This window comes from Balearica regulorum, chromosome 1, assembly GCF_011004875.1.
Source record: "Balearica regulorum gibbericeps isolate bBalReg1 chromosome 1, bBalReg1.pri, whole genome shotgun sequence".
NCBI classification, from domain to species: Eukaryota; Metazoa; Chordata; class Aves; order Gruiformes; family Gruidae; genus Balearica; species Balearica regulorum.
The window spans coordinates 146,401,808-146,429,211 of record NC_046184.1 but is presented as its reverse complement, the minus strand read 5'-3'; the positions used below and the strand labels follow the sequence as shown (position 1 = coordinate 146,429,211).

At 39.8% G+C, this 27,404-nt stretch overlaps 1 protein-coding gene across 29 annotated transcripts in view; it reads left to right on the top strand.

The window, feature by feature from the left end:
* INPP4A (inositol polyphosphate-4-phosphatase type I A) overlaps window positions 1-27,404 on the top strand; it is a 141,766-nt gene that overhangs the window by 46,107 nt on the left and 68,255 nt on the right. For 16 of the 29 annotated variants that reach the window (XM_075737702.1, XM_075737935.1, XM_075737921.1 and 13 more), the window contains one exon: window positions 16,378-16,437. The exons of 4 other annotated variants lie outside the window; for them this stretch is intronic. The gene's annotated coding sequence lies outside the window, so the exon portion shown is untranslated. Of the gene's footprint in view, window positions 1-2,130; window positions 2,290-6,907; window positions 7,033-16,377; window positions 16,438-22,748; window positions 22,796-23,889; window positions 23,941-27,404 lie in introns of those variants that run through there. 9 more of the 29 variants (XM_075737742.1, XM_075737787.1, XM_075737760.1 and 6 more) reach the window with 7 other exon arrangements.

Here is a 27,404-nt window from a genome sequence, read left to right as displayed (position 1 = left end):
GTGTTTTATCTCTTTGAGGCCTTTAACAGCTCTTTTCTGAGTCATCTTGGTCCAAATGCATGCTTTTAGGTGGACAGCAGCACAAAATTGAATGTAGAGATACAATGGCATGCCATACACTTAAAACCAGACAAACAAAAACCACCACCACCACTCCGCCCAGAAAAACCCAAAACCCCCAGACATTTGAAGTACCTTCCAGTTTTGTCTTCCTCTCTGCCTGTGTCAGAGATGCCATTTGGACCGTGGCCTTGCTGCTAGTTTTTGTGTTTCAATCTCAAGAGTCTTGGTTTGTTGAGGGGGGTTTGTTGCTGTTCTTCTCTTTTTTCTTTTTTTTTTCTTTTTTTTTTCTTTTTTTTTTCCCAGGCATGCTGTGGGTTTTAGCATTCTTTTTAGACACAAAAATAAAGCCTTGAAAGCTTGACTTGAACAAAGATTCACTGTCATTAGTAAATTGGGGGAAAGGATGGGACTGAACAGATTTTCCAAGTAATAGAATACTAGTGGTTTTAGGGGAAAGAGTTTAGTTCAGTGCATCTTCAGAGACGCCAGCTATTCTTTATCCCCCTTGTTTATGTTACCTCCATGACCATGCTTCAAGGATTGTTTTGCTCAGCTTGATTCCTTCTCATCTCTTGATCCCTGCCAAGCCAGTGTTCTTAGCTGCTTTGAGACACATGGAGAGAATAAACATTTGCCATCAATAGTACGAAGTTTGTTCAGCAGCTTTAATAACAACCAGGTACAATACTGAACAGTGCTGTGCACATGCTTGGTTTGGATGGGTGAATGTACCTTTCATTGGTTGGGCTTTGCAAAAGAAGGAATTCTTTAAAAAGAAACAAACAAACAAACAACCGCAGAACCATGAAAGTCATGCTTTGATATTAGCTTTTCCATGAGAAATCTCAACACAAATCTGTTTATCTGGGCTTTAGCCAGCTGGACATTTGCTAAGTATGAAGAAAGATGTTCCGCTGTAAATGCTTTGACATAAGCCAAGTGCCTTTTCCCCAAACTATCTGGGATGTTTACATGAATGGCTGCTAAGCAGGTCTACTCATTTTAATGACATTGTTCCTTGGGCCAGCAGTTTCTTTTGACAATGCTGTCTTGATTCCTCCCACTATAATTTGTTTCCATGTGGTTGACCTGCTGGCTTAGTAGTAGAGGGCTTCATCTGCCTCTTTTGAAGGCTGGATTTGCTCAACAATGCAACCTCTTAGTATAATGTGTCTTTCCGAAATAAAGTGTAACCAGTACAGCAGTGCATATGAACACTGTCTAGCAGTAAGTGCCTAACTTTGGCTTCATGATGCTTGCTCTCAGTTGTATTCAGTGGGGAGTCTGGCAGGCTTGGGAAATAAACTGGTGATCAAATTGCTTCTTTGACTGTGGCCATCGGTGCCTAGTGAGATGGATAGCTGTGAGGGGCGCTGCCAGAATTCAACCCTAAACCTTAATGCGCTTTCCCTGTCTATAATGCAGCTCTGCTCTTTTCCTGTAAGCACTTCTCCCTGCTGAACTGGTGTCAGGCACGTAGGATTTCTGCTCATGTGCATCCCATAGTCCTTCCTACAGTTCTTTTATCTCAGTGCATTAGAGACCAAATTTGTCTTCCCCAGAGCACTTAATAAAATCAGAGGCACTTTGCTATGAACTTGTGATGAATAAATGCATATTGCCCTAACTCAATACTTCTGTTTTAGAATCTTTCCTGGGGTATTTGAATTCTTCTCCTAGTCTGGATGAGCGGTGTGAGCCCACAGATACACTGTAGTAGCACACCACCTGGCATACCACAGTATTGACCTGGCTTGCAGAGCAAGCTTTTGCATTCAAGATAAATATATTTACAGTGAGGAAAGAACCAGAATTGCCATCTTGGAAAAGAAAATGACAAAACAACAAACAAACAAGATTATGTAGAGGATGAAATCAAACTTGCTGCTGAAAGAAAAAGCTGGGTCAATCTGCTGGCATACACAGACACATGGGCAGCAAGTGCGTGCGTGCCTGTACAACAGAGAGTGGGAAGGAGCGGGCAAGAGGAAGCCCTGAAACTGAAACTCCTCCTGCAGCTCTGCATCTGCTCTGAGTCACTGGTATGACTCACACTGACAGCGTTCACGTTAGCCAGCCTTCAGATGGAGCAGCTCTGGCAACAGAAGAAGCAGGTTATGTTATTGATTACCTGCTGCAGCAGACAGTTGCGCCAAGATTTTTTTTTACGAGCACAGATGAAACAGAGGAGGCTCTACTGAGCATTTTTATTATTGTTTTCTTAAGGTAAGAATGCCTATTATTTACTAGAGAAAGATACAAAAGGGAATTTAAAGCTTGTGAAGGCTGAGTTTTTGCTGCTGCTTCGTCTCAGAGGATGCTGATCTTTGGAGCTGCGTTACTGCAAAGCTTTGTCTCGACTGTTTGCAGTGCCATATGGAGAATCATATGGCTAATGGGCAGCGCACGTCCTAGGAAACAAAATAACTATATTCTCATTCATTGATGTTATGTAAGGCATGGCAGCCATGTTAAGGACAGAAGACCTCTTTCGAAGAAACGGTGGTGCTAGACGGTAGGGCAAGGAAAACAGCTAGTTTTTGAGCAGCCCTCCGTTCTTCGGAGAGTGCTGCAGTTCAGTCGTTGTTGCTTAAAACTGAATTTACTGACTTCTGAATTTCTGTGTTAATAGAATAAAAAAATAGTGGCACTAGAAATAGCAGAATAATTGTTTACCTTTAGAATCACAGTGTTGTTTTGCCTTCAGCATTCAGACTGGGAGTGTGCGCATGCTGTGATGTGTGCAGTGCCTGGATGTAAACAATTTCTTCAAATACTTTAAATAATACTTCCAGTTATTGGGATGGTTTTCATTTTGCACCACTAAAAGCCCATATATACATATATCCTGTCTGATAATTAGTTATATTGAAAAAATGGGACATATACTAGTTAGTGTTGACATGTGCAGAGTGGGTAAAACATTTTTTTGTCATGACTTTGCTGTTATTTTATTCACTCTGGTGCTATAATTTTAATGTAGTCTAGACTGGTATTGCTATCTCATCTTATAGTGAAATTGGCAGCTACTCTTAATAACAAGGGAGTCCAGTCACTTCTTTGTATTATTTTCAGAATGAGAGAATGAGAATATTTTTGAAAATGGATCATTTCCTAATTTACTTTCACCTTCTTGAAACTACCACTCGTTTCCATGTAGAATTTGCACAAAAATGACTGTCATCTTCACCTCACAAAGATATATAGTGCTGTAGTAAGATCATTTAAATATCATAGCATACTTTAGGTTCTTCTCTTTGCTAATTTATGGCATTCACTGATGCACAGTGTTTTCATTGCTATGAATTAACTAGATTTCGTGTTATTTCCCCTTTTAAAAAATATTAGATTTCTTAATAAAACAGAGAGTAAGGTTTGTTAGCACATTTGTAGTATCTTTACATTTCTTGTGGCATTCAACTTAGAAAACTATAGTGTGAGAGAAACTTTTACAACAATGTCACTCATGGATGCCCATCTCCCAGAACAAAATTGTGGTGACTGATTTTAATGATTTATGTTTCTGATATATTTCTGATTTTACAGCATTATAAACGCAAGCTAGTTTAAACAATATTAGCGTTGGTTTTAGCACCGCTCACTAACAGAGTTCTCTCACACATGGCAGTCTTTCCTTCCTTTCCCAGTTCAAAACAAGTTTAAAACACTGTTGACAGTCTTAATTTTTCCACTGATTTGTATCTGAATTATTGTTTTCTGAGATTGCATGTCAGAATTGTGTTTGCCTTCATGATTGCCTTTAGCTATGAATGCATTTAGAGTGTGAATTCTGTATTATGTCAAACCAGAACAAATAATCATCTTCAATTGAGTTTACCTAATTTCTTTATTAATACATTGTGGGCGCAGTTAAATAATTTACAGCTAACATTTTGAAAAGAAATTGCAAGAACATGCTTAACATCTAAAAAACAGGATAACAGCTCCTGAGTTGACACAACCCTGAAGACAGCCTCTCTATCCTACTTGTCCATTAGCTCTTTGTACAAGTGCTGACCACCAGAGAGAACTCCCTCTGATTCATCTTGTTTTTATGCTGCCTGCTGTGTCCCTCTGTCTGCCGCTGAAATGCTGTTAAGTGAAAAAGAGCGTCCACTGAAAAAAGAACAAACGGGCCAGCCTCGCAAGATACCTAGGCAGTTTGTTTTATGTGAGTTGGAAAGCTTCTGGGAAGAACTACAGCAGTTTTAGTGGTGATTTGTTGTGATACTGTCTTGATAATTACACACCTTCTTTTGGATATATTAACAAGTCACAACTAAAACATAAATATCCAAGGTAGGAGAGATTTGTGCAGGGAAGTAATCTTAACTTTGCGTTAAGTGCAAAGGAAGCAGCTGCGTTTGATCCTTCTATGCAGGGATTTCTAATAAGTGTTATAGGGTTTGTCAAAGTCTGCCCTCTAGGCACCCTGAAAGTTAGTTTTGGGTGCTTTAAGTCGGCTTTGCCTCAGACCATAAAGGCAACAATTGGCAGAAGCTGTTGAAACCGTTTGACCTGTACTTTTGGCAGGACTTAAAGTGTGAGAGTTCACAATCTCTGTGGCCTTTCTTTTCTGTAGTAAAGGTTTGTTATCTCCAGAGAACCCAATCAGAAGATACCAGCTCACTGTTCTCCCCTCCTGTTCCTGACCTATGGGACATCACAGGTGCTTGCATGGTTGGTTTTCTCATCTCTGCATTACTCCAGAGCCATGTTTTGCTGAACATCTCTGCCCTTGCTGAAGCTTTTGCAGACTTTCTGCTGAAATTTAAGCCCCTTTTTTCCATTCTCACTTCAGATGCTCTACTCTAGCCTATTTAATGATTCTCTCTCCTCGGTAGGTTTTCCACCTAGGCAAGCCTTAAATGATGCAAAGCTGTGCAAAGGTCATGTAATTCAGCTCTTCCCTTTTGCTCCTGTGCTGCTTGTGTTGTGAATGACAGGTGGGGCGTTCAGCTGTCCTTCCTTTTGTTTCTTCCTTTGTAAAACCTGCTGCTTTTTTCTGTAGCTTCCTTTGTGGCCATGCCCTAACTGCATTATTCTGAGCTCTTCGTCTGCCTTCCTGGCATGTGGGAAGCAATGCTGCTGGATTAGCTCTGATCTCTTACATGTTCTGCTTCCTCAGTCCTTGAGCAGAAGTTTCGAAATGGCAGTGGCATCGTCCTTGTGCATGCTGTTCTACCTTTCCTTGCAGTGGCAGGGGGAAATGACTCTGCAGGAAACACAGCTGTTGCTGTGGGTAGTAAGTGGAGAAATGAGGGGCATGGAGAAAATAAAGCATTTCTCCAAAATTCTTGAAGATTTGAGACCTTCAGTGGGAGGAAGCACCTACTCTCTTATTTTACACAAATGCTACGTCAGCAATGATTTATAGCCAGCCTTGCTAAATGGCTGGTGAAGAACTTAGGGGAAATCCAGTCTTATTATCAAATCAAATTTACATGAATCATCTTTAATGTGGGTGATTTTTGGAGTGTATTACAGTTTTACCTAACGATCGATCCAAATTGGAGCACTGCTGTATCAGATGCTGAGTTTTACACAGAGTAGAAGATGGTCCATGCACTAAATAATGATTCTTTTCTCAAAAAATGGTTGCCATATTTTCTATGGTGATTTGCTATTCAACGTTAGACTTTCTGAAAGAGGACTCTGCAGTATATGAAAAAGCAGCAGTATATTGGTATTTATGTAGTACATCCTTGTGTCACAGAACAGCACAGGTTTTCTGTTTTCAACTCTAAATTTGAAAAGGAGGGAGGGAGGAAGTTTGAGTTTGGGGTTTTTTTATAAATTTTTGTTCCTTTTTTTTGCATGTTAGAAATAAGCCCCTGGAAACTGGAGTTATATTGGAACAAAATCCTTACATGTGAGCAGTATGCATAGCACTGTTTGAATACCGAACCATCTTGTTTGTTGGAAATTACAATTTTTACATCAGTTGTTTTGAGGGTCTTTTATTTGTGTATGTGTATCCACCTAGAAGGCATCTGCTTTATCCCTTTTCCTGTTTTCTGAGTAAGTCATCTTGTTTGGATTAGATTTGTTGCCTGGTTTTAAAGAGGAGGGGGAAAGAACTGTTAAATCTTTGTTTATACTGTGTCCTGAAAAGCTCTTCACTTAATCCTGGAGCAGTTCAAGCAGGGGGACACCGAGGGAGCCGGTGAACACTTGCTTGCCCTGGAAGGCTCAAACTTTTAGACGGGCTCCCACCTCATTGCACTGCGTGAGGTTTCGTAGCACACAGAAAAAGTCACGGGCTCCGTTTTCATCTGTTGAAACCTTTGTGTATTCTCGAGCGTGTGCTGGTTTAAACAGAATGGAGGGTGCAGCCTATACTGTGAATATAGCAATGATGGTCCTTTCAGTTGCCTTCAGGGTCTGAGTTTCCACTATAGTCCTTCATGACTATAGTTCCCCTGCCCTGCTCTGGAGTCGGAGCCAGTGTAAGGATGGGTATAGTTCATTTTGCTCTGGTTAAATGAGATTATGGCCTGGATTATGGTGACGTGTTATTTCTGTGCTGAATTCTCCTTGTATTTTATAGGGATGCAGAAATACGGGATTAGCTCAGTTTTCATTTCAGTTTGGTGCTTCATCTTTTAAAGCAGCAGAGTACCTCTGAGTTTGCTCTGCAGGCTTAAATAAATGGTAGTGAATTGATAGGTTTGATGTCTCACATGACTGTGAATTGAGTTTCTGTGTTCAGGTGAAACATAGTTTAAAAGGAATGGTTCATGATCCTTAATTCAGATTTACTTTTTAGGTAAATACTTGCTAATGCCAGATGGCAGAGCTGCTACAGGCAGAGGTGAATAACAGAGCATGTCCATTTCTGCAGGTTATTTGGGCAGCAAATCTGATTAAAGGAAAAAAGAAAAAGAAAAAAAAAAGATGATGATGACACTGCAATATTCTAGATTGCACTAAAAAGCCAGTAACTTCATCAGGTTTCTTGAGTGATAGGTAAGTGTATTTTAAGCCCCAGATTCCTGAAATACAAGCTGCTATAAAAGATTTCTTCTGTCTCATTTCAGAAATACACACCAGTGGTCTGACTTTAAAGCAAAAGATTTATTTTTTTCCCTGGCATTGATGTTATTTTTGTTGGGCAACTGGGAGGGCTTCTCCTGAGGACATATGGAGCCGCATTGTAAAATGTTGATTCTTTTAATGCACATGAAAGGTGTGAAAAAAAATAATACCATGCTGACAGTGTCCTCTGTTTCAGAAAATCTTGCAAGAAGAACTCTTCTGAGCTCTATACGTTTGTGTGGAGGATTTGTATGAAGAGGATTGCATCCTGAGTATTACTACCACTAAATATTAGTTTTGTGACTGTGAATACATGACATAAAAATGCATGCAGATGAGCTGGCCAGAATGAGGTCTTTCTGTTATAAACTCTCTCTCAAATGTGGGTGCCTGGGAAAAGGTCATTAAATTATTCTCTGTTCATGAGATAAGTGGATGACTTTCAATTGTATTTTGGTGAACAGGAGGTAGTGAGTAATAGGAAGAATGTGGCCTTTGTGGTTTTGCCTACATAAGAAAGATTTCTAATTATTATCCCCTAGCTTCGTAAACTCATTGGTGAGAACATGATATTAAAACCACTGGTACTTCTACAGGACAGTGATTTTACAGAGAAAAGTTGTGTGGAAAAGTGATGACCATTTTGCCTGGTACATATGCAGTGAGGCAGACTAGACCAAACTAGATCAGAAATGGACTTTGGGAAAAAAGACTAATGGAGAATTAGAGAGGATTCTTTTTGGGTACCCTCCTATGAAGTCTGCAGTTCAGCTGGGCAATAGAAGAGAACCGGGACAAGTTTGGTCTCAAATTTATGAATTTCACAGAAATTGCTTGTGGTCCTATCTCAGAAAGTAAGTTGAGAGTGCTAATGTTTGCAGACTGGCCATTTTAAAGAATTAACTTGGTGTAAGTAAACATTCATACTGTCATTTAATTTGCTTTTTTCTATCACTAGGTATTGCTTGTTACTGGGCAGAAGCAAATTAAACGAAGTTTTAGTCCTAAGTTTGTCTTGAAGCGATGCGGTGTCTAATAGAGGATCCTATGAGAGACCCTACAGGGCTTTGCCATCTTTACTGAATGTTCACTAGCAGTTTGTACAATCAGTTTATCTATAGCACTTTCAATAAAATACATGGTGAATAGAAGTAGCCACTTAAGGGTGTGGGTAAAGTAAGAAATGAGAGTTGAACTGAAGGGAATTGTGTTTGACAGTGTGTCCACGCTTCAAAGACCCAGACCTGTGGTTTCTGGAGGAAAGCCACAACCACCATTGCTGGAGATGCTCAAGAGCCTTGATTTATTGAGCTCCCCAGAGCCATGACTGGAGGGATCGGAGTGAAATACATTCAGAATCTTCTTCCCCTGACATGACCTTAATTTTTTGGAGGGGATGCAAGTATTTCCTAATAGCTCAAGAACAACTGAGCGTTCTTTTCTGTGCTCGTTAGTGGGATTTATATTTCAGATATGTAAACATCCCCACAACCTTTAATTTCATGGAAAATCAAAAGATGTCATAAGGGCCCACCGGTAAGATTTTATTGAGGGCTAGAAACAATTTGGCACACGTAACAATTGTCTCTTTAAAAACTGGGGTGTCTTTAAATACCAATTTGACATAAAATTTAGCCGAAAGACAAATGGAGGGCAGAACACTTATCAGTGTGAAGATATGCTTAGCTGCTGTTATATTTGTGATAAATAGCAGACAAGAACTCACTAGTAATTTGACTGTTTATGCAAAGATTTGATACCCCTTCCTGTCATGAGCCAGACATCCAGGATAAATAGGAAGAATAGTTCTTTCTTAGCACAGACCTTAGTTGTCACTAATAACATTGCAAACCTCTAAAAGGCTTCTCAGAGAAAGAATGGAGGTAGCAATTAGGCATTTGGGAGGATGGAGAGTGTAATACTTTGCAGCTTTTTTTTTTTTTTTTTAAAGTATGACATCTTACCCAACTTCCCTACAACTTGCACTTTTTTTCCCCATTCCTCTGTGGTTCATTTTTCTGGGACCCAAGAAAACAATGTCTTCACAGTAAACATGACTATTTATATGCAAACATTAATAATGCAACTTATATTTCCCCATATGGTACAGCACATTTCATGGCTTGACTGGTCAATGTTCCAATTTGCATCAGCTCTCAAGTTGCATTTGGGGGTCCATAAAACACGTCTACATGACAAGGTCAGTGCAATGGATTACCCTAGAAGGAAAACCCATCTTAATGTTGACATCTCAGGGATTTGTGTAAAACTGATCACTCTCAGAAAATATCATTTGGTTACACTGCATGAAGATAATTTCCAGCCATTAGTGCTTGGATGTTTAGTTTTACAATGGAATATTATTTAGCCTGAAAGCATAACCTTCTGTGATTAAAAAAAAAACAAACAGACAGGCACATGGGCATTTGGTAGCTAAGAAAAATGTGTTTTACTGTGACACTAATACAATAAATGAGAGAAGGGAGCAACAATTTTAGGTACCAGACACTATTCATTTATTGTCAACAATATTACAAAACTGTCCTGGATGTTCTTCCTATACTTCATCTCTTCTTCATAAGCACGTAGTAAATGATTGGATTGATCATGCTTTTAAGAGCAAACCAGGGCTTCTCCTTAGTGTTTAAAATAGAATGTGAAATACAGGATCCACTTGTGCAAAACACTTTGACCTTGAGACTGTATTTTTGTAATCTTTAACTCACTTCCCATTTTGCAGGACAGCATTCTTTAGCTAGACTGACTTGTGCAGGTGTGTATGTGACGATGTCTAGGAACAAACCTCATGTCAGGGCTTGCTCTGACAGGTGGGTTTCCTCCATGTTTGTTCAACCTGGTGAGGTATTGGCATGTACTATGATTTCCTTTCTGTGAAAATCAGGTGCAGAGCAAGGTAGATTGTGACTATGTTTGTGCCCAACGAGGAGTTGTGACTCATTCAGGAACACAGCCTAGCATTAGGAATGCTAGAGCACTGCTGCAACCAGTGATATAGATACAGTCACAGATGAGTGTTTTATTTCTTCCCAACCAGGAGCTGAAAATAGCTGAAATTTTAATGTTGTGAAAGTACAGGTTGCACACATAATGCAAGTAAATCTGAAATAATTCTGGGGAAGTCAGATCAAGAGAAGACAAGTTTCCTCTTTTTCTGTAAGGCATATTTTGATATGATGGTGACAGCATCTTGTGTAAGTTAGTGCTGCAAAAAGAGTTGCTACTTTGGTCACGATAATAATTTGCTCAGAATGAAGAGAACTGATGTTCTTTAAGATCCTGAAGACTGGTATTTCAAAATGTGGAATATGAGGAAAGACATCAGGAAATCATACACAGTTTATAAAAGAGTTTAAAGAGCGCTGCATTTTATTTGCCACAAGGCAAAGGAGGAGATCAGACAGAGCACAGCAGGACACACAGTATATTCTACCTTCTGTCTGCGTGAGGTTTGTAGCAAGGATCATAACTATCTTGACCTAGAAAAAGAACGTGCTGCTTGGGTTTGTAGGCTGATTATTGGAAACCTGAGCCTTTAAAATATGTTTACAGGAAATGTCTTCTGAGCTGCATTGGGTCTGACGGCTTGCTTTGAATGAGCATTTGTTTGCAGCTCTACTGTCATGTGGTTCGTCCTCAGCTGCTTGTCTGCTGCAGAGGTTCCTGCTCCTCAAATTTGCCAGCATAGACAGCAGGGACAGTTGTTCCCCAACTTGATTCTGTTAAAGTGCTTTGGTTTAAATTGTACCTTTTGCAAACTGTTCTGCTTTGCTCTTTTTTTTCTGTCCAAGTATTCTTTAAAAAAAAAGAAAATTAAGTTGCACCAATGTGCGGTTTTGCTGAAGAAGGAGGGGAAAAGTGAGTATGAGCAACAGGAGCTTAGATTGGTTCAACTCCCATCGGAATAGCATGTCTGTTGGACTGTGCCAGGATAAAAGCTATCAAAGCCAACCTCTGGGCAATGTAGCTCTGTTTTTCTCTGTGTAACTAATGGACAAAATCACACCTGGTGTCATGGGTTGTAGGTACCCTTCAGAGATGTTGACACCACATTTAACTGCAAAGGAAAAGGGTATGTTTTGTTCCTCGCTGGAGTGATTTAGCTGCTGTCCAGTGAGTGAGAAACAGGGAAGAAGGGAGAGAAGAGGAGAAAGTGAGGTATTTTCAATAGGAGCACTTACGCTCCCTATCGGGTTTGTGTTTGTTTTGTATCACACTTTTAGGTTTCTCCACTGGGAGTGATGTCATGTGCTTCACTTTCTGCAGTATTTAGGAATAATGGTGTGGCAGAATTAATTGAGAACTGGTATTCTCCTCAGTTTGTGTGGTAACCCTGGTTGCAAGTATGAGCAATTGGGGAGGAAAAAAAATCTCACTCTATATCATTTCCTTCCAGTGAAGGATCTGAATGGCTTTTAAAACCTGGCAGCAAGCACTAAGGCTTGAACTGCTGTCATCAGTCGATTGCAAAACAATTCCTATATGGTTCTAATTAAGCAAAAACATGCTGCAGTCTTTGAAGAATCTTTTTTTTCCATCATCATCATTTCTTAATGCAGAAGGCTGGAAGCAGAACATACCAAGAAGCTGGTGCTTTGGCTTTGTCTGCAGTAGTACGTTACCACACTCTGCTGTGGTTTTACTGCTATTACAGGGCAATGTGATTTAAAACCTGTAAAACATAGGGTGAAAAAGAGGGGCTTGAGTTGGTGCCCAGTTAGATTCTTTCATATGCAATTGACATTGGGACTCTCCAGGCTTACTACCTGGGCATATACTACTGATGTTCGATTTAGTTTTTATGGCTAAAGCTAGTGCTTTAGTGGTTCTTAATCAGGAACCAAAGCACAACAGAATTGGGGTGCATTTAGAAGATGTGATTATGTCAAAGAGGAGAAATTACAGGCATACTCTAAAAATGTAGTTGAAGAACAAAAGTTGCTTTTTGAATGGGATGCAGAGCAAAAGGCACCTGCAGGAGATCAGAACTTGCTGGGAGATCAGCAGGTAGGACTTACCTTCTCTGCAGAAGCTGCAATATTTTTCTAAAAATCTCACTGACAGACTGATTTTAAAACATGTCACTCTAGAATGTGTGATTTCCAATGTTGCTCTGCAAAATGGGTGTGACTTCCTGATGGTAATGAGCGAGGTACCAATATAACTTGTCAGCAGAGAAACTCGATGTAGTTACTAGGTCACATTGTCTCTATTTTACAGATATGTGAGATAAGCCGCAGAGATGAAAGGGACTTGCCTGTGGCCACAAAACTAGTCATTTTTGTCGTAGCATTGTAAATAGGATTTTTAGATTCCTTTATCATCTCTGCCATTTTCATTTCTTAATTCGAAATGAAATGAATAATAACTTACCAGGTTTAAGTATTTATATGAAATGTCCTGAAGGTGAATGGTGGTACAGTATATTACAGGGTTATAATGTAGCAGGTCCATTGTATCAGCCCTTGATCTTGTGACTGTGCCTGGCTCTGACTTACTTTGTGAGTAGCTTTCATGGTGCCTGGGAGCTTTCACAGTACGTGCCCGGCTTTTAGAATGGAAAAAGAAAAAATAACTGTACTAAACACAGTTGGAGTTATAAAGGATACCAAATTAGAACTTTGTGTGCCTGCACTGAATTTACCAAAATAAACATGATTTAAAGTAGTAAATGACTTTGTCAAAACCTATTGCGTATTACATTTAACCCTGAAAAGAGCTCCACGTAATGTCGGATGTCTCTGTCCTTGTTAAGGAACTCTCCAAAAGCCAAGGATAAGTAAAATGCTTTGTAACTTCACATCTGAACTGACAGTCATAGAAGGAAACCTCAAGTTTGTTCTGCCTTGGACAATGAAAAGAGAGGAAAACTTGAGCTGCTTTATAGGCTACTTCTGTGAAGAGGTATAATTTTGTAAGAAATTTCAGATGCTTTGCTGATGAGTGCATAGAAACATAGGGCTGGATGGAGTTTCCCAAGTTCTTGAGTCTAGTCTTAACGGTGGCATAATGCTCCTTTTATATGGAAACCAAGTTTTTCCTTGGCTAAACTAGCTTTCTTGGTCGCTGTTATTCCAGTTAGGTTAGTTATTTTGTTAACATCCTATTTATTTTAACATTTTTTTCACTTCTCTGGTGTTTAGCCCTTGTTATTTTTGGAGAGCGAATTGTAAGTCATCTCAGCCTCCACTTTGCTGAGCTTAACCATTTTTTGGGATGCTGACTCTCTGTTGTCCTCTCTACACACATTACAGACTGAAGTGGGCAGTGTTTAAGTTGTCGTAGCCAGTGTTCCTGACTCACTCTCATTACTGCTTTTTGGAGTGATAAGAGCACGTTGCCTGGTACACCCTAACACAGTATCTGCCCTTTTTGTGGCTGCATTGTCTGACACTGAGGTCTTCCTTCTTGGTTATTCTCAACTGATAACCTTCCAATTTGTGACAGAAGTTCTTGTTAGTCTGTAGTGTGTTGTTTTGTCTTAGTGCTTTTCGACTTCATCTTATTTCTTTTACTTTGGTCCTGGCTCTTCTTTGATAGTTTTGATTTTCCTAATATTTACCATACAGCACTGTAAACTGATAAATTGCATCTTAATTACTGCATCTACAAATCTGAACACTGTTTGCTTTATGTATGAATCTGCCCTGAATTTAATGTTTTAAGCAGTAAAACTGATTAAACTGATCAGTTTAAATTAAAGTTTTAGCTTTCTTAATCCTACTGTATATATTTTAATATTTGCCTCATCTATATATTTTACTAGAGAAGTATCTTCTCCGCATAGGAACCTGTTGCCTTGCCACAGTTTTGTGGTATCACGGTCACAGATTTCTAACATGCACTGTTGTAGCAAAATGGCAGATATTTCAGGTTAAAAATCATACTTGTTCTTGTCCTGGAGACCGTACTAGTTGAAGAGCTTTTGTTTTGGCCTTAAGATAAAAAATTTGATCCATAGACATAGAGTTATTTGCTAACTCCCAGATACACAGTTAATGTCTTTGTTCTATAATTCTGAGTGTAAATAGACAGGTGAAGGTGTGAAACTGAAAGATTGATTTGTGTGGTGTATATCAGTTGCGCAGTGAGCAATTGTTTATAAATGGTTGTTTTCCTTCTGTAATGCTTTTGGAAACATGAAATAACTGTACTACTAGTTCCAGTAGCACCTGTAATAATAGGTAGTCCAGCAGTGGAACAGTTTGCCAAGAGAGGTTGAACAGTTTCCGTCCTTGGAGGTTTTTAAGACCCAACTGGATAAAGCCCTAAACAACCTTGTCTGAGCTGAGAGGTAACCCTGCTTGGGGCAGAAAGTTGCACTATCCTTTCCAGCCTGAATTATTCTGTAAAGTCAGATTCCACTACCTCTTGCTGAGGAACGGGTTCCCTCTTGGAAAGAGATGTGCAGTGGAGTAATCATGCAGCAGGGTATGCTGAACACACTAGGGCTGCTTTGCTGGGTTTGGCTTCTCCTCTTCTGTAATGTCTCAGCCTGTAAGATGCTGTGATGCTGCAAAGGGGCAATCATGCACCAGGCCTGCATGGATTCACATAAATTCTCTTCCATTCTGACAGGATTTTCATGTCATTAGAAACAAGAAAAAAAAAAAAGGATATATCTGGGGTAGTCATGTCTGGGCTATAGCAGGAGATAGTAACTTCAGTAGGACCACATTAGAAGAAGCCTGTCTCTTGCCTTCAGGGTGAGCTAGAGTATTCAACTGGCTGCTCTCCTGGACTGTCCTGTAGCCAAACCCATTTCCCATTGGATTAATTCACATTTCGCTCCAATTTGCTCCCTCATCCTGATCACCCTCTTTTTTATACTGCATGTTACTTCTGGGTTTGCTTCTGGAGTGAGTTGGTGGAGATGATTCACTCCATGGGCTGCTCCCCATATGGACAGCACTGTGCCAGGTTTGTCTATGTACCTCACCTCGCTCTCCGTCCTGGCAGGTTTTGCGCTATCCAACACCCCAGCTGCCCCCATGCCAGGATGCTCCTAGTTTACCACTACAAAGCACCATTCTGTTGGGTTGTGACACAGCTCTCGCATCATTTCAGAAACTGTAGACCTGAAAATTCAGAAAGTACCCTCAGAAAATAATGATTGTGTCTTAGGATCACCATGGTGGCTGAGAAGAGACCATGGGTGAAATGTTAAGATACAGAAGCAGTCCTAGGCAGTGTGATGGGGAGCCTCGCCTGCACCTCAAGGCCTCACTCAGCGACTAACCCCAATAGCTGGTGGATTAAGCAGTGTAGATGTTGGATTCAGCTGGATACAGAAGGAGCCTAGGACAGCTGTGGCTTTCTTAGTTTAAAGTTAACCTTCATGTCTAGCTGCCTTACTTTCGTGACATGTGGCTTGTGTATCTATTTGACAATGAACCTGGATAAGGATTCTGGACTGATTGATTTATGGGATAAAATGTCCTAGGAAATGTCTTGATTATACTTCTTGAAGGGAAGAAAAACCCCACAATATTAAGATGCCTATTGCTTAGGTGTGGTGAGTGATATTGGTATGGCCACTTACAGTATGTTCCTTGTCACAATGGAAGAGCTGTGGGTGTTGACAGCAAGAAATGAAACTCTTGAATCTCTCTGCCAGTGGCATCTGAATTCAGTCTGCGCCTGCGGGAAGTAAAAATTGCCTGGGGGGGGCTGGGTTCAGTTGTTAGCATTTCTGTTTCATGGAGCATCCTCTTGAGGAAGGGAAGTAGTTGCAGGGGCATGTGGTGACCCCAACACTGACTACAGCTGGAACGAGCAGATGGGACAAGTAGCCGAGTTGAGAAGCTCTGCTGGGTTGTTGCTGGTGACATGAAGTAGCTACTTTATTGAGCTTCTTATACCATAACTGCATTGAGTCTTTTACAGACTTAATAGAAAAGTCATTTTAGTTAAATGCATTGTATTTTCATTAATATAGTAGAAGGGGGATATACATCGCATTCCCTAAGTGTAAAATGTTACAGTAACAGTACCTAATTCTGAAATTTCTTTCAGCTTTATTCTTATGTTCTCTTTCCTCCGAACTGACCCACAGTCCAGATTCTGTTTTAAATGGTAAAGGAGCTATGTTATAAAATGTTAACACACTGCATTTTTTACAAGTTTTTAGTGATTTTTTTTTTACAAAAATTGTTCCTATATTTATTGCTTTTCCCAAAAAATGTTCTCCTACATGACTAGCCTGTTTATCTGGATCCATTCAGTCAGAAACAGTTTGTCCTTTTTTGTGTCTTTCAGACTTTTTTAATAAAGAACTGGATGCACATGCTGAATTTCATCTGTGAAAGATGGAGTAAGGTAATATAATTTCAGTGATTGCTACTATAATGTGTGATAATCTGTGGACACTGAACGCAAAGGTTCAAAGATTAAATAAATCAGAGGCAGACAAAGCAAAAGGAACTTCAGCCTCAGAAATAATGAACTGCTGACAAGATCCTACGTTCTGATATCAGTGGCATGCTTGCCCTGTGTTTTGTACTGTGGGTAATTCATAATGTTGGCCAGAGGTTTTCTGGTATCATTGGGTATGTTGTCCACAGAAGCTTGGGTAGGTCATTAGCTAGCAACAGTAGGATTTGTTCATCTTTGAACAAATGATGTGTTCCTGGAAATTTGTGAGATTTAAAGTACAGCCTATACTGAAAGGCCAATATTTGTCACCTGTTTCCACCATAAGAACAAACCAGTGGTTCTTTAATTTTCTTCCTTGAATATCTTGGGTCAACAGAGGTGGAAGAAGGCAGATCTGCCTTTGTTGTCATTGAATATTGCTGTACCATAGAGCAATATCCTTCAGAAAGGGAACTGAATCCTGTTTGGCACTTCACAAACATTTGTCAAGTATTTACTTCACAGTGAAAGACCTATTTTATGTCCTGTGATGTGGCAGGGGGCAGAGGCTGATGGTCACATTACTGGGTCCTGAGAGGTGAATGTGTGTCCTGGTGGGGTTCCTGTTAGCAGAACACTCTTGCTCATTCGTTTCCAAGCAAAGTTCAGTCATAGGCCTCCTCTCACTTTCCGCAGGCAGGAGCAGCTGTTGGTGGGCTATCTGTCGGGCTGACCAGCTGCACCTGGCTTCTGGGATTTGAGACAATAAGATGATTTGTGGCATACATGCTGGTGATGTATGGGATATGGCCACAAAGCAGTATGAAGCAGATGCCAATCAAATGAGTCTTCTGGTAGAGGCAGGAGGTTTTTCTGGTCTGGGAATAGGAGGCAGTGAGAGGTGAAACATGATGCTCCTGGTCACATGTGACACTCACAGTCACATCAGTAATCGTGTGCAGAAATTGAGGAGGAGCCCTCAGTCTCCTCATCTCTGATGTGGTGCCCTCAGTGCCCTTTTACAGAGTTCAGCAAAGAGTGAATGTTGGAGTAGAATCAGTGGTGAACAGCAGTTACTTCTCAGAGATGTTTTTCCCCAACTCCTGCAAAGGGAGAACAAGCTCATTTGTAAGATCAAGCAAGCGGAGTCAGCAAATGCACTTTTCTCATGCAGCTTTGCTTTTCTTCTATCATCAGATGTGTGTCTTAATGCAGACTGAGGATCAGTTACTGAAAAGTGTAGAGAGGTATGTTACCATGACTGCGCCTATATCTGGAATTAAAGCAGGCAGTCCATACCGTGGACTGGGTTATTTAACTGGGGCAGAATGGAATGCAGTGCACAATGGGGTGCTCCAGGGACTTACGTGTAATTTTTTCTTTTCACCGTCTTGAACCGTTCAGTGAAGAATAACTTGGGATCAAGCACGCACTTACAGATCTTTCTCAAACGCAGGAAGGCAGGGATGAAGTGTTGCCAGACCCTGTAGCTAACTTTACTGTGACTTAAAAGGAATTGCAGTAATAGTAATCGTTCATATCATCTTTCTCTTTCTCTTTCTCTTTCTCTTTCTCTCTCTTTTTCTCTTTCCTCTTTCTCTTTCCTCTTTCTCTCTCCTCTTTCTCTTTCCTCTTTCTCTCTCTTTCTCTGCCTGGGGCAATCCTGAATCTCCATCCAGTTCAGTGCTGCTTCTTACTGAGGAAATTAAAAAAGAATTGTCATTCTTCCCCAAGACAGCTAAGTCTTCTCCCCCGTGGGGTCTGTCTCCACACTTTCAAAGAAATTCATAACAATAGAGGAAAAAAACCGGCATTTGGGGCTTCCCTACAGGGACACCATATCATCCTAATTAAGTGTTTCTCAAATATGGCCCTGGCTGTGCAATCAATTCCATATAGACAGATCCCACTACTCATTTGAAGCTTTGTGTTAGATTAGGTCTGGAAAGAAAACAGGAAGGAAAGAAAAGAGAATGCCACCCACTTCTGTTTGCCTGCTTGCTTGGTATTTTGGTGGATATTCTCTTTCAACTGATTTCGATTTAGTGGCTTCTTCATTAAGAGTCAAGCTCATTGTTGCATACGTAAATCTCCATGTAGCTTTTTTGATTGAGGCTCCTTAATGTGTATGTTTAAAACAGAGTTTATCTCCAGTGGCACTCTTTTTTAAGTAGCAGTCCCTGCTTTCTCTTCATTCAGTTCTCTGGGTCACATCTCCAGAAAATGTACCCTGCTAAAACACATACTGGTATAGGTGACAAATGGACAAACTGCATGACTGACTGACGAAGGAGAGATAATGCTTATTAGCACAGCAAGCTGCTTTATGATTGTTGTTCTTAGCTTTTACAGGAAGTTTACTATCTGTTTTTCCAGTTTATTTTTTAACAAAAACTAACATCCACTAGTTTGTTCCTTCCCCTCTTACTTTTCCCTTCTTGCCAGTTTGTAAAGTATATTAAAATGCAGAGCAGGCCACGTGTGAATGCATGGCTGTGTTAAATATGCAGTGATCCCATTTCTTAGACCATGATGTTCATCATCCTCTTGTTAGTGCTAGATCAATTGCATGAACCATGCCGGATTGGTACGTATAATTGCTGTAACTACATGTGCAGTTATTGCATAATGGGAGGCACTTGGCCTTTCAATAATGCTCTATATTACATTAGGTGTTCTGGCTTTGTTGATTCCAGTCTGCAGAGTTAACCATGACTTTAGCAGTGAAGACAGAGATGAAGGACTGAGTTCAAATAATATCTTAAATGAAGGCATAATCAGATCAAGTGGAGCCTGAATGACGGGAGAGGGACAGAAAGAAGGATAAGAGGACATGATGATACATAGCTAATGAGAACGGCTGTAGAGGACGCAGAGTCAGGGAGAAGAAGGCAGCAGAATTTCAGATGGTTTAAGTGTATGGAGACTACAATGATCCGTGGGTTAGTACTTTTGCTTCTTTACTATGATGACTTCTGTCTCTTTTTACGAGTATTTACCCTACATTATGTTCTACGCAAGCACAAAAAGAAATTAAGGGTTTTCTGGAATTAAATGCTACTCTTACATCAAGGCATTTAAAGTGTTTGAAACATGATCCTGTTCAAGCTTACATTCAGTAACATATTCATTTTACGCCTGTGTTTGCATTTTAATTATAAAGCTGTTACAGTTTTTAATTTACAAAATTATCTAGTACCTAATTGTTAATAATCTCAGCATTATCCTTGGGAGATATAGATGAACTACCACAGAATCATTAGGAAGTTCAGGAATAATTATTTCACTAAAACAGACTGAGAGGATTAACACTTAATCCAAACCATCTAAACCAATTTTCAAAGTCAGCTGCCTACCATACTACTTTCATTTTTGGAAACTTGGCATATGGATCATTTCGTACTTCCAGCAGTATTTTCCATATAGATAGGAAAATAAGATAGGAAGTGACCATGTGGGTCCTCAAGTCCAGACCTCCATACATCAACAGGAGGTACAAAACATACATCAAGTACAAAACACTTGCCAGCTCTCTGTTTGGCTTCTAAGGCTAGGTGGAATACAATAGCTTGAAGCACTGTAATGAAAGACAAAAATCTGCAGTAGTAGTGTGGTGGGTTGACCCTGGCTGGGGGCCAGGTGCCCACCAGAGCCGCTCTATCACTCCCCTCTTCAGCAAGGCAGGGAGGGGAGAAAGGAAGATGGAAAAAACAACCCCAAACTCATGGGTCGAGATAAAGGCAGTTTAATGTAGCTAAAGCAAAAAGCTGTGCGCAGAAGCAAAGCAAAAAGCAAAGATTATTCTCTACTTCCCATCAGCAGGCGATGTCCGGCCACTTCCTGGCAAGTAGGGCTTCAGCAAGCGTGCCCCTTACTCCGGAAGACAAACATTGTAAAAAAAAAAAAAAAAACCAACTAATGCCCCCGCCCTGTTCCTCCCCCTATTCTCAGTTTCTTATTGCTGAGCAGACACCATATGGTATGGAATATCCCTTTGGTCAGTTTGGGTCAGCTGTCCTAGCTGTGTCCCCTCCCAAGATCTTGCCCACCCCCAGCCTGCTGCTGGGGAAAAAGAAATGTTGGAAAGACAGCCTTGATGTGTGCTGGCACTGCTCAGCAGTAGCCAAAACACTGATGTGTTATCAACAGTTTGCTAGCTACCAGTACACAGCACAGCACCATGAGGGCTGCTGTGGGGAGAATTAACTCCATCTCAGCCAGACCCAATACAAGTAGTATGCCTCAGACTGGGGCATTGCTAGCGTATTAGTCTCTGCAGAATAAATAGAAAAAAAGGCTCCTAGTTATTTTTAGCTTTACTGCATGATTTTTCATAACTTTTGGGAGGGCAGGGTGGGTGGGCTTTAAATACCTGAGGTCAAATTTTCAAATATGTATCTTTAGTCTGAACTCAGCTCGATAAAAGTCCTTTGTAGACACTGAGCACCTGCAGTCCTTGGTGAAGTCAGGAGCAGTTGTCTGTGATCTGAGGTCTCCCAGGAACTTGGGTCAGTCTTGATGTCTGCATCAGGAGAAATCTTAATTTTTCTGCTCATTTCAGTGGGACGACTGAAGCTTGTAGTTAGGCATGTGCTCTTGTGCTGTCCCTAAGCTGAGTTGCCTTACTGAACCAGAGTTTATTGAGGTGCCGCATAAGTGTTAATTTAGGCAAAGCACAAGTAGAAGTTTTTAGCCATGTAATTCAGAAGGAATCTTAACTGGCTGCCTGTTGCAAATTTTTTGAATGTGTATGGCAAACAGATAGAGATAAAAAAGTCCTAAAGCAATAAGAAAAGGAAAAAAAGAAGAAAGGTTCTTGCATCCTATTGAACAGTTTTCTTGAACTGGATAACACATTTATCTTTTTAAAAAGCCTTTAAATTTTATCAAGAAAATCATGGCTCAGCACAAAAACATTTCCAGATGTAGCATGCTTGAGTGACCCAGCGAATTGGAAAGTCTACATGAACATATTCAACCATTTGTGAATATAAGAAATTGTACTGAATGGTGGGAATTTAAGGTACTGTGCAACTCTTAAAAAGCCTTGTGTAACATAGAGCCCAGAAGCATCTCAGTTTCACACTGGGATTTCCCATATCAAGTTAAACAAGGGGCCTAGCTGTATCTTGCTGTATATCTTCTGATTTTTGGGTCTCAGGAGCTTTCAGGAAGTCTGTCTTAGGTATTTTACTCGTCATTTCACGTAGCTTTTTGTAATCTCAGAAGAAGCATCCAGTTTTTGCATCTCTCATTTTAAAAGCAGTCAGAGTTGCTGGCTGTCAGAGCGACTTTTTAAATTGCTGTATAGGTAATTCCCAAATTGGGAATTTCTTAAAGGTACCTTTTTTTAATGTGTAATTAAAATATAGATCCATTTCTAAATTTTTTTTAAAGGATTTTTATTACTTTATACTATTGGATGTTATATGTATCTCTAAGTAAATGGAAAACGTGGTCTCGGCAACTTCAGGCTTGTTAATTTGACCTTAATAACCTTTGAAATTTTTTTAAGGAATGAATAATTAAAGACACGGGAGTTGAGTAGGAGGAGGATGAAACAGGATCTATTTTGCTAAGATAGGTCATGTCAGACTGACCTAGTATCTTTTTTTAATGAGTAAGTAGGTTTTCTAGAAAAAGAAAAAATGTGCTAGATCTGGTCTCTCTGGATTCTACTGAACCATTTAACACGGTGCTGCATCAAAATTCCTGTGTAAGGTGGAGGAAGAGTAAGTTAGTCTAAGAACTGTAAACTCAGGCAAAGAACTGGCACAAGGGGAGACAACAGAAGGTAGATATATGAGAAGAATTATTCTTTGGGAGTTGACCTGTTTAGTTTTCTTGAGGCTTTTTTGTGGTTTTGGTTGAGTTGATTTTGTTGTCATGTTGTACTGCAAGCAGGCTGTTGAAACTTACTAATGGGAGGAGGACATTAATTTCCAGTGCACAGTTTTAGATGGAATGACTATACAATTAATTGTACAATTAGGTAATAGTAAAGGGGTGGAATTCAACACAGCAAAGTGTCAGGCCACACACTGGCAGGAATTCATTTACTGAGTTTAGCCTTGGTGTCAAAATTAGCAGTCTAAGCTCTTATATAATCAGTGGAAAGGGGCAGATTTTTAATTAGGCACCCAACTCCTGCCTTTCTCTCTTGACTGTTAACAGAGCCTAGGCACCTGACTCTGGCATCTGTGCTGAATGCCTTAAATTGGATGGTGCTACAGCCTCAGCTTAGGAAGTAATGCAACAACTTTTCCTATGAACAGGGGAGTTCAACAATGGAAGACTTCGAAGGAGAAAAGCCTATGTGAGGGTAAGTGGGTTCAAATTTGTCTCTTTGGCAAGTCTCTCAATTTGATACCATCATGAAAATGATGGACAGGATCCAGGGAAGTGTTGGGAGAGGTATTTCCAGTTGAGGGAAGGCACCTCTGCTGGGTGCGTCGGGGCTGGGACCTGATCTGGAATAAGTGTACAACGCTTCTTGCAATATCCAAGAAACTTCAGCTCTTATGTACCAGATGCAGAGAAAAGCCGCAGGGATGATCAAAGGAGTGATGTTACAAGAGGAGTCTGAAACAGCTGTGTTGGATATGTCAGGAAGACTAGCAAAATGGGAAATGTAGTTGCTGCAGCTATGCTGCTGGAGTCATGGGGAGCTTTGGAATGTGGCTGCTATCAGCTGGGTGGTAGCTAACAACCAGGATGTCCGTAGTCCATCAGAGGACTAATGTAAGTCTATGTGTAACAGTACAATATTGTTGGAAGAAACAGAAGTGTGCAGACATATGATTTAGAAGTGACATGAACTGAATATATGGCACTGCTTAGTGATTGGAGTTTGTGTGCGTACGTAGCATATGGAAAAAATATTTAACCAACATAGAAATGCATAGTGTTAATCCCATTATATATGACAGTAGTCAGAAGGAGAACGCTTCATGCACATTTAAGGAAGAGCTTAAAGATTTATGAAGGGCAACGATTGCTTGGATTCTTTGGACTTAGGCTGTTTGGCAGCTTGTGCTTTTTGATCACTCCTGTACAGTGTGATACTTGCCATCTACTGTATTGCCCTGCAGTTTTCCTGCACTGCACAGGGAAAGCTGTGTGACAAATCAGGCGTCAAGTCAATTTGTAGGGCTGGACAAAGTAGTGTTAAGTTTAGCCTGTGACAAAGATAGCTTTAGAAGCAGACTGCTGGGCAGCAAACTCATGACCAGCGAGAGAAAAGCTTGTTCTAAAGTGAAAATTATGGTTGAAGATCCCTGGTGTGCCTGCAGTGACTAATGGCAGGTGCAGTACTTACAGTCAGTGGCAGCCCGTGCCCCAGATATGTCCTTAGTTTGACAAATGCTTAAACTTGTAAGTGTATGTTGGTGAAGAACTGCCCTTTGCCTAGATGCTGGTTGGTTTCGAACACAAGGTTCGAAAAGGAGCTGAATTCTTTGAGCAAGGGTGAGTAACGTGCTTTCCGCTCTCTTGCAAATCCTGAGTTGCTCTAAGTGGCTTTATCAGTTATTAAGACACTGATCTGGTCATTCTTTAGCAGAATTATCTGTAAAGTAACAGAAGGAAAATGCCACAGCAAGCAACCTTTTTAATGTACTTCTGGCAATGCTATGTTTAGTTCTCTAGTTATTTGTTTATTATGAGTGCTTAGCCTGTGTTTCTGAGAGTTCTAAGTGCCTAGAAGAATATCAGGAGAGAATAGTACGCCTTTTTTTTTTTTTTCTCCTGCTTCCTAATTAATTATTACATAGTGGTACTAAGTCGTTATTGTTCTGTGGTAAAAACAATTGTGTGGTGATCTTACAGTCCTTACTTGGAAAATTGCCACAGTAAAGAAAAAAAACACTGTTTATGGACTGAATTGTCAATAGTTTGGAAGGGGGTGTTCTGTTGGAAACACAGTGCTTTGAATGACAGTCCGAGAGGAGGAATGGCAGGGAGGGAGGACTGAAAAGGATAAGAGTGAAAATGTGTGAGTGCTTTTTCAGGTTTATTCTTTATTAGAGTCATAGTCAACTCCTTTAGATTTAGAATCTGTCCTAGTTTAGGTTTGGCCTTTTTTCTATATTCTCGGGGTTTTTTAGCACCAAGTCATGGTTTTCTGGCTAGTAAACTGAGGTTTTAATTTGAAAATCTGTCTAAGCCTCTTCCTGAGAGACAGCAGTTGGAGCATCTCAGGCCTGCATGGCTGTCACTTATAATGATGCCCAGAAGAAATGGGAGAACATCACAAAGAGGTTTGTGGAGGAGAAAAGATGATCAGGTCTGAGAGACTTCACCTCTGGGTTTCAGGGAAAAAGGCATTTCACACTCCTGTTGAGGAAGAAAAAAGAAATAGAGGAATTTCTAGCACACCTTTCCTTCCCATCACAATTCTTTTTTTGGGGGGGGCAATGGATGAAATAAGTGCAAATAAAGAGACAAACAAGAGTAGTCTAAGGTTTGGAATACTTCCCTTGTCAGCCCAAGAACTGTCATTATTAAACATGAGATGTTGAAATGTAAATTTAATGCCATTTCATAGTCTCTTAAGATAACTGTTTAAAAGTCAGAAAGATTTATCTTTTGAAGGTTCCTATCCCTCTCTACTCAGTTCTAACTAGTTGCCTGTTTTGCTTAACTTCAGTACAGTTCAGTGAAGTGAGTCCCATCCAAAGAGTACACACCTTGCTTAACCTTTTCATAGCATGGTGTTTAGTCAAGGCAACCATGTCCTCATGGTTTGTTCACACAGATTCTTAACCAGTAATAAAAAATGAAATATTTTTGTACAATTAAATAGGATCTATGTGAACTGTATCTCTGCTGAACTCTATGCAGTACAAGAGAGAAGGTTGTTCCAACTTATTTTGATCTTTCTGTCATGTTACTTTTAATAGTATATTTTCTGCTTGGATAGATTCTATGCTATAAAAAAACTAAAAATAAAATGTGCTAAGGCATTTTGGGGGTTTGTAGGCAAGCATGACAGAGAGAGTATTAATTTCTTCTTCAAATACGTTTATGCTAATTTTGCTTTGAAACAAAAATATATCCATTTAGGAGTATTTACGTTCTAGATTGTTCTGTAATTTCCATATTAAAAAAAAACAAACCCAACTTAGTGCAATTCCTGCTAGACTTTAACCCCAGAGGTGCTTAGAACACAAAGATGAGATAGTCTAAAAGACTTAGACCCTTGTGAGATCTTACTTTCCTTGAAAGCATTTAAAAAACGGGCTGTCTGAAATTATACTTTATTGTTGACTTTTTGCGCATGTTAACATGAGCAAACAAAGAAAAAGAATAAAAGAAGTGCTGCTCAGCTGTTAGCATTGAGCTATTTTTAGTGGGACATTTGAACATTGATCTGGTGTTTCTGAAAGGAGGCATTTTCCCTGGTTGTGGTTGTGCACGTTCACATGGGTGACTCTCCTTTAGGCTAATCTGCTGTGATTTGGAGTAAGATGATTGTTGGAGCTGTCCCAGGCAGCTGCCAAATATCCTCAAACTTTCAAAGTGGAGATGTAGAGAAAAACGGTTGTGTGGACTAAACTCCAACTGTGTAAACCTACAGGTTTGGTATAGTGTCCTGGAAACATCTTGGGTAGTGGGGTTTCCACCACTCGGCTGGGAGCTTCATTCCATAAACTTGGACATCTTTACCTTGACATATTGGTTGTTGTGTTGGGGGTTTTTTTTTGTTATTCAGCTGGAACTCTCATCTTTGTTAATTCTATCCCATGAGGGAGCCAGGCTCCATTTAATAAACATGCCTTTTAATATTGGCAGGTAATTTTGAGATGAACAAGGCCTGACTTTAGAAGCTAAACCTGTTTGAACGAAGGCACCAACTGTGATTTTTATGGGTGGTGGGAGGGAAAGCAGCCACCATGAGCTATCTTTTGTTGATTTTCCTTTTTTAAAGGTCGTCATTGTGCTTTAAGGTGTGGGGTCAAGGTCTTGTCTTCAGTCTAGAGAGAGGAAAAACTTCTTCTCTAGCTAAACTGCCACAAAAACTTAAGGAAAACACTCCTGAAATATTTTCAACACCGTTATTCCTGAAATAACTGGGATTCTCTGTATTCTGCTTCTTTTAATACGTAAGTCCAGTTTAATACAGGAAGTCTATGATTTTACTATGAAGAAAATTAATAACCTTTAGGAAAGGAAAAAAAAATAACACCTTCCTTACAGAAATAAAGTAACAGCCTTAGGAAACAAAACTGGCAAAAACAAAGTCGAAAGCATGTCAAATTCATGATTGGAATATCATGGTAATAATCTGTTGGTAATGGGAATAGAGAAAAGATTATAAATAATCAGACTCCATTCTGTTACCATACTCTGCAGAAGACCATATTCTACAGCAAAAGCAAACTTTTAATGTAATCCTCCTTCTATCCACTGTTACTGGGAGAGGAATTTCTTGCTTTCTAATTATGTGTGTATATATATGTGTGTGTGTGTGTGTACATATATACATAAATAGTTTAGTTTGGTTCTTTCGAATTTTTTTGTTATGCTTTTTGAACATTTTAGCAGAAGAGCTGTGAGTATTTTCACATGCCAGTCTACGAAGGTTTAAGCTTGGCATAGAATTGCAGTTATTTATCAATATAAGTGATTCTCATGCTTTCATTGCCAGTGAAAAAAATGTTATTGTCACTTTTGTGTGTTATTGTCTTATTCTTCATAGGGTATATAAAATAAGAACTAAGTAAAAAGAGAAATTAGAGGTTTAGGGGATTTTTAATTTCTTGAACAATAAGGTAGAAAATAATACAAAATATTCTAGGTTAACTGATACACTCTCAGACAAGTTCTTTGCTAGTTCAAGGCTGAGTTCTTTACAGTATACTTAAATAGCTGTTGAAGAGAAATTCTGAAGAAAAATATCTTTTGCAAACACTTCAGACATATGTAGCACT